This window comes from Nanorana parkeri, unplaced genomic scaffold, assembly GCF_000935625.1.
Source record: "Nanorana parkeri isolate BGI_ZX_2015 unplaced genomic scaffold, ASM93562v1 scaffold2109, whole genome shotgun sequence".
NCBI lineage: Eukaryota > Metazoa > Chordata > Amphibia > Anura > Dicroglossidae > Nanorana > Nanorana parkeri.
The window spans coordinates 4,676-12,599 of record NW_017308377.1 but is presented as its reverse complement, the minus strand read 5'-3'; the positions used below and the strand labels follow the sequence as shown (position 1 = coordinate 12,599).

At 40.5% G+C, this 7,924-nt stretch overlaps 1 pseudogene; it reads right to left on the bottom strand.

The window, feature by feature from the left end:
• Positions 1-2,719: 2,719 nt before the first annotated feature.
• On the bottom strand, positions 2,720-7,381 carry LOC108800701 (annotated as a pseudogene).
• Positions 7,382-7,924: the final 543 nt, after the last annotated feature.

Below are 7,924 nucleotides of genomic sequence, written 5' to 3'. Positions count from 1 at the left end.
AAGAAAAGAGCAGGTCGGCCCATTAAAAGAAGAGAACGGGAGATTAATCACAAATGACCGGGAGAGGCCTGAGGTGTTAAATTAATTTTTCTTCTCAGTATACACTCAGGAAAAAGACGGGTTTAATGGAGATAAGAAGGTGAGTAGCTCAGTGCGCAATATACCGCAGTGGTTGACGGTAACGGGGTTACACAAAGACTAGAAAAACCTAATGTGTGTAAATCTTTAAGACCAGATAACCTGCATCCAAAGGTACTTAAAGAGCTCGGCCATGTTATAGGGAGACCATTATTCCTCATTTTCAATGACTCCATAATGACTGGAAGGTTACCAAGTGATTGTTCTAAAGCTACAGTGTACCAATGTTCAAAAATTGGAGGTATCTGCATTTTCTACACGTCAGTTTACATGTTCCATTGTATATTCTTCTATATAAGTATCTTCAACTCATCTATTGTTTACTTGCCATGAATTTTGTGTATACTCATTACTATTTTTATTATTCAGTAGCTATCATTTTATAGGAGCATTTTATAAGGGTTATAGGGTTTATAAGAGGTTTTGTGATTCTTATTCTTCTGCCAGTGTTTTAAAGTATATACATTGTATCTTTTTTTTGTACAATCCTCTCCTGTTTTATAAAATACTTTCTTGGGTATATGGCTCCTCTAGAGGCGCCCTATTAGAATAGCATGCACTTCATCATTTCAGTTTTATCAATAAGTATTTATTTTAATAAGTAATTATTTTGAAAGTGTTATTAGGCATTTAGTTGGCTTCATTCATTGGGAATATTGTGTTTATTTTATTCCACCAATGCATTTGAATCCACTGTTATTGTAATAACCGCAACCACTATTTGCTATATATAAAGTCCCCTTGCAGTTCTATCACAAGGGCTAAGGGGTGGAACCCCAAAACACACCATCATAGCAACATTTCTTGAGAAATTGCATCCCTTACTCAAGGCCACCCAGGTAGCTAAAGAGGCTGCATGTGTATACCAATGAGCAAGTCTTTAGCAGTGGGTCTTATTCCTTCATTTAGCCCCACCACAGTCTTCAATGACCCTCCATATTGTTTGGCCAATGGGCAGAGGAATCTGGATGGTGATAGTAAGGTCTGCCAGAGGTGAATAAGGAGGGATAAAGAACAGAAGCCATTGAGACTATTCCTCCTGACAGAGTAATGTTTAATTCAGGGCAAGTGCTGTATTAGGAGACTTCATTGAAAACAAACAGTCCTTAAAGTGTAACTCTTGGCAAAATACAAAATGACATACCGGTATATGTTGCAGTATGTTAGTAGCATTAAAGGGAAATTCAGAACTACCCTAGCACTGGGGATTCCCCCACACCGCAAGGGTCAAATTCTAATTTTTGTCTAGGGGAACAATAAAAATCTAATGCTCTGGGTTGTGGGTGGGCCGTCAATGTCCTCAGTTACAATGTTGGTCCTGCATTATATGTGATGGCGTCAGAGTGGCTGCAACTGACAGATCACCGAAGAGAAGCAGCTTCACCAAGGAGACCTGGTCTGAACCTGAGCCCCTCAGAACTCAGAAGCTACATGGGACCATCCATGGCCACCCAGTGGATGATTCTTCCGCTGGCGCCCAATAAGACTTTCCCTGTCCCGCCGCCATGGCCATATTAGATCAACATCACTGACCAAGTATAGTCATGTGGTCATATAAGGTCAATCACATCCTATACATCCCACCCCATTGCTTACATGTAGCTGCAGACAGGGAATTCCCCGGCCACAGCTGATTGAACAGCAGCTTCCTCCTGTATTCAGAGAAGCTCACATTTAGACCGGGTTAGCTCTGAACCTGAGGTCATCCCTACTTACAACAGTCAGCTTTTGTTTACATGGTTTACATGTTTTTTTACCATAAAGGAAAAAAGCTATCACTGTAATTGCATAAATAAATATCAGCTGGATCTGAATTTTAATTTGCTTGTCTCCTACTAAGACTTTCCCTGCCCCACAGCTCCACATAAATGAAGAGGAGGGATACTTGTGCTGATGTCTTTGACCAAGTATAGCCACGTGGCCATATAAGGTCAATGATGTTCTCTGCATCCCATCATATTGCTTATGTGCAGCTGCAGATGGGGAATTCTCTGGCTGTAGCTGATTAAATGGTAGCATGTCTCAGGTTCGTTCATTGTAATTGTTGAAAAACATATCAGCTGGAACTGAATTTTAATTTACTTTTCTTCTACTTCAAACTACATGTCAATTGAAGACTACCTTGTCCACAGGGTGTCATCGCTGCTGTGCGATTTCTCAACATTGACGCTCTGTTAAAGGAAGTGGAAAGTAAGAGATCTACCGGCAGAATCAACAACTAATACAACAATGTTGCAGGGGCTTTGTTAATGCTACAGACAGACTGCCTCATATATTGTACGCCATTTTTTATTTTGCCCAGAGTTCTACTTGTAAAGGAACCCGTCGGTGTAGAAATATCGGAGCTTCCATTGCAGAGGCAATCTGAGGCTCAGAGGTCAGAACAGATACAACACTTTCAATGGGATATTTAACAGACCATAAAGGGAGAAAACAAGAGAAGTTCATTGTTTGAACATTTTTAATTATCACAATAAATGAGTTCTTGAGTGGAGATCCCTGAAGATGAGCAGACAGATCCACACACACAATCTGGGGAGGAATGACATGTTGCTCATTTTAGTTTCTGGCTTTTCTGCAATTAGCTTTCATTGAAGACTTTCTTTAAACTTTCCAGAGCTTGTTCTTTGGTGATGGTTTTCCAGCTGTCAGGTAAATTTGCTGGCCTTGCATCATATTCTTCAGCAAACATCATATTAAACTGCACAAATATGTATTTCCAGTAATCTGAGGACTCAATGCTGGGATCTGGTTGTATGGACCAATCTGGAAAGTATGTACGATACTCCTTGAATGGGTGTGGTTTGCCTTTTGTTTCTGAATTTCTAAATCTAACATCAGATACAACAGAAGAGCTACATATATTAGTTGACAAGTCTCCACTAAAAAGCCATCTGTATCTCCCCAGTCCTTCAGGTCTATGGATAGTGGCAAAGTGCTCCTTGTGTTCATCACCTCCGGCCTCACAGGGTACTTTACAGAATGGACATTGCTTCCCGCAGCCAACAACCTTCCTGAACAATTCATCCTGAGGCTTCATTGTCACCCTGGAGAGTACAGACTTTATATTCATAGATTGCAGCTCTGACAAGATTTCTGATTCTGTGTCTTGGAGGAAGAGCTGAATATCAGAAGAAAATTGGCCAACAGCAGCCTTGTTCTGGAAAGTGACCAATTTTAATGCAGAATGGGGAATCACTAATAGGTTTTTTAGCCCCTCACACACACTCTTCAGAAACCTCTCGACAGATGGAGTTTTAAGACTTTGGTCTTCCTCAAGAGCTGCCTTTACTTCCTGCTCACTTCAAGGAGAATATTCTCTTCTAAGGTTTTCAGGGTTTGCGCATTAGCATATTTGTTTTCAATGTAGTTCAGTATCCAGTCTTTGGTATATTCTTCATAGGAGCCAATATATTTGAGGTATTCCTGGAATGACATTTTTTCCAGCAACATCTTCAGCAGAAAACTTTGAAAAAAGGTTCTGCTACTGAATTTCCTATTGCCTGAACTTTGCATGATGTCATCTACAATTTTATTTCCAAGATGTTTGAAAACATAATCCTTCATGGCTGGTTTAAGGCATCGCTCACAAAACTCTTTGGCTTTGGTCTGACATATGTCTTTCTCCTGAAATGTGTTGATAAACGTTGATAAATACTGAGGCTTCAGTTTCTCCAGACACAGTTTTGGGTCGTTTTCTTTAATGAACTTGTCGTGTATCACCTGAAACTCTCCGGATGCTCTTGTAAGAATGTGGCACTTGATATCCAATTCAAAATGTTGGGAGTAGTTGAGATTTTGGGATTCTTTGGTAAGCTCAGTGTTGCTGATGTGAAGTATTTCCTTGCAGTAGGTGTCGTTATAATCTTCTGCAGTTTGCGCCTTCTCTTTGACGTATGCATCACACTTAGATATTAGCCAAGCCGAAAATAGTTTTATTTTTTCATAGGGTTCATGGCTCTTACCACCAATGAATGTCTGGAGCAATCCACTCTTGATATATTTTTTATCTATTTTAAATTCCAGTTGCACAGTCTTGTCTAAGTCCTTCATGTGTAATAATTCTTGGACAGCTGACCCTTTATTACTCATGTCATTGATCAGTTCCTGTAGCATAGATTTACTAACAACTCGTCTTTCTATTTTCTCTATCTGTAGATCAGCCAGGGTCTTCTCCCACATCTTGTCAAATTCCTTCTGTAACTCTTCATCGCTTAGCTTCTGATTGTTCTTTGCGCTCACTGTAAGGAGAACTGTGATCTTGTCTTCAATTGACTTCTGGGAGTTACACTGCATATTCTGAATCTTCATCTTTCCTTTTTGGATAGAAACAACCTCTTCATATTTGCCAAGAGCGTTTCTTTCCAGTTTTTTCTTCAGCGACTTAATGCTCAAAACGAAATCTTCCTTGTAACGTTCTATCAGGTGAACGTTTTCCTGTTTATTTTCAAAATAGTTTTCAAGCAAATCCAAAAAAATTTCTTCTTCACTGAGACACAAACTTTTCAGCTCATTCTCGAATGTTAAATGCCGTTCATGAGTTAGACTTTCTGCATTCTCGTTCCTAATGTTTGTCTCTGCGCAGATCATCCAATCACTGACGGCTTTTTGGAAATCCCATTCCCATTGTGAGTACTGTATAGACAGTTTGTTGTAAGCGTCCGCCACCAGGCTGTTTCTGAAACTGAAGATGAACTTCTCGTGTTTAACGGCAGTCCATAAACTTTCTATCCATGTTATAAATTCAGGGATGGTTAGAGGCCTGTGCAGTGACTCCTTGCATTTCACGAAGTCCAATAAATGTTTTTTCAATTCAGACACATGCTCGCTGTACCCAGAATTTATTGAAGCCATCGGTGGGACCCCAAGCCAAAGCCCAGGAATGTACCAGTTGTCTTTCTCCAGGTTGTAGTCCATCACATCACTGAAATGGTTTTATCTCGGTTTTCTCTTCCATCTTAGAAGCTACTTTTGTCATTTCATCCAGTTGTTCCAGAAGTTTCTTCCAGTCTCTCATGTTTTTATTATGAGCTGACACATCACTGACATTTTGGTGTACAAACTGGCAATTGGGTTTCTTCCCAACTTCTTTCATTCTCAGAAATGCATGGACCACAATCTGTAAAATGTCCTTCATTTCTGTTGTATTTTCCATGGCCATGTTAATTATTGAGATATCACTCAACCCAACAACCAGAGTGGCCAGTTCATTGTCATGTTCATAGCTTCCTTCCAAAGAGGCCAACTCTGGAGCTTTAAGACCCTCAGTGTCAATTACTAGGATGAACCTACAGCCCAATTCCTCCTGGAGGTTTTCTTTCACATTCAAAAGAGTCATAAAGGCTCCTCGTGTACATCTTCCACTGGCCACCGGGAACTGCAGACCAAACATTGTGTTGAGAAGAGTGGACTTCCCTGTACTCTGCACTCCCAGCACTGTCATTACTCTTATTCTGCATTTTCTTCCCATTTTGGTGTCTAGCTCAGTCAGGACATCAGTAATCCATTGTAGGGGGATACTGGAAGCATCTCCATCTATCAACTCCAATGGGAACCCATCCATCAAGAGGTTGGAAGCAATTCCTGGCAGCCCAGTAAACTGTTTTTGGACTATTTTTTTTTTTAAGCATAAAATATTCGGCCTCATAATACTGCCCCATCTCACGGAGGAAATGTTCAATTCCTAAAGAGCTGTCGGAGATTTTTTGGTCTGTCCTTTTAAGCTCTTCCTTATTAATTGTCTTGTCGTTACATTTTTCTTTGTATAAAGCTTGAAGTTCAGAAAGATGTTCTCTAGTAATTGAGTCGAGTTCAATTTTCATCCATTTCAAGAAATATTGTTTCCCAGTTTTAGAGAGCTGAGTGAGCGCGTCAATAAAAAGCATTATACGGTGAGACAGATCATGCTTGCTTCGCTTCTCACGTATCGAAAAATGCTTCTGTGTCCGTTCATCTTGATACTGATGTGTATTTTGCCCCCTTGGTTTTTCATTCTGGAAAGTTCCTTTTCTACTTTGGAAAGGCGTTTCCAGAGATCTCCTTGTAATATCATTGTGCTTTGTTTGTAATCAGCAACATCTTTTATTTCTTCTGTTATGCTGCTGGCAAGTTCTCTGGCTTTCTGGCATTCATGATCGCTTTCGTCTACATGGATTTTGAATCTTATTGCTTCCTTCCCTAGATCTGTCATAATAATTCTCTTCATGTTCTTGTGTAAGAAATTTACCATACTGCTTTGAAGTTTGCCTACAAATGCTGCATCATTTGCCTTGCCTGCGTATAATATCACATTTGATTTTTTTAACTTGAGAACTGGACTTAAGTTTTGAAGAGTCTCCAATGTCTGCGTACTTACTGTTTTCCCAGGACCTGGAGTAACGATGAAGTAATACTTGGTGTCAGTGTTGCTGCAGGATGATAAGAGTCTGAATTCTTCCTCAGAAATACTCTCAATGAATATAAATACAGCTGATGAAACTCGAGTCAGAAACATGAACTGGTCCCAGTTGGTCTCCATGTCTCCTCGTAGGTTGGCCACTGTGATGGGCTCGGGGAAAACATCAGACTTACCACAAGGAAAATACTAGGACATTTCCACCAGTCCATCAGACATTTTCCTCTTGAGGTTTCCTCCATCCATATTGTCATGGATGAAGAAGTTGTTATGTAGCTGAACTGGATTCAGAACTTGATTTAGGGTTTTAGATTTTGACAATTTAGTTTTTCCCAGCCGGACAAAGGAGTAAATCGGCATAGGTACATTGACCACATTTTCTTCCTTAAACCCTTTACTGTCAGCTAGTGACTGAGGTCTCCACTTCTTCACAATGTCCCTCATTGCCCAAAGCATGAGGGTGCAGTGTGACCCATCACCAGCAGGCAGCAGCAGAGGGACAGCAAACTGACACATGGCCATTTTGGTCACAATCTCTTGTTGTAAAAAACTGTCTGAACAATGCAGGAGGACGCACAGGACATCAAGGGGGTGAATGAAATTTGAGGAATTAGTTTCACCCTTAATAGAAAAAGCATTAAATAGGTTATTGTCATCATCGTCATCATCATCAACAGACTGATCTTTGTCAAGCAATATCTCTCTAGCAGTTTGATTCAAGGCCATGAGTTTCCTTAAGTAATTCCAAGGAAGATCCTCTACAGTTTTAGCTGGCTTGTCATGAAGATTCTCTAAGTCAATGCTCAGGACATCCCTCAGGGTCAACTTCGAGGTCAAGTAGGGCTTCATTTTTATGGTTTCCACCAGATCAAGAAAACATTTTTTCCTTGAAAGAAACCCTGAAAGTAAATAAGTTTATTTTTTCACAAATCCTCTCGACATTACAGTTTATAATTTCCAAAAATATAAGATTGCAGACAGAGTTATTTTAATTCAGAATAAAAAAAATCAATTAAAACGTATGTAAAGCCAAAATCTTCTTTTATTTTATTGTGTAGACAGTACGTGAAGGGTTAAAACTAGGGATGCACCAATACAGGTTTTTCTGTATCGAGTACGAGTAACGATATTTTGATTTCGGTACTCGCCGATACCGAGTACTCATACCGGTGCCTCTGCTGGCATGGGGCTGGCTTCCTAGGCAATCAGGAAGCCGGACGGCAGGTAATCACATGATGTCCGGCTTCCTGATCGCCCGAGAAGCCGGCTCCATGTTGTTTGGTCAGCTTGATTGTGATTGGCTGGGAAACCGGCTTCCCAGCCAATCAGCATTGAGCTGGCTTCCCGGCCAATCAGAAAGCCGGGCGGCGAGTAATGACCCACCTCCCGGCT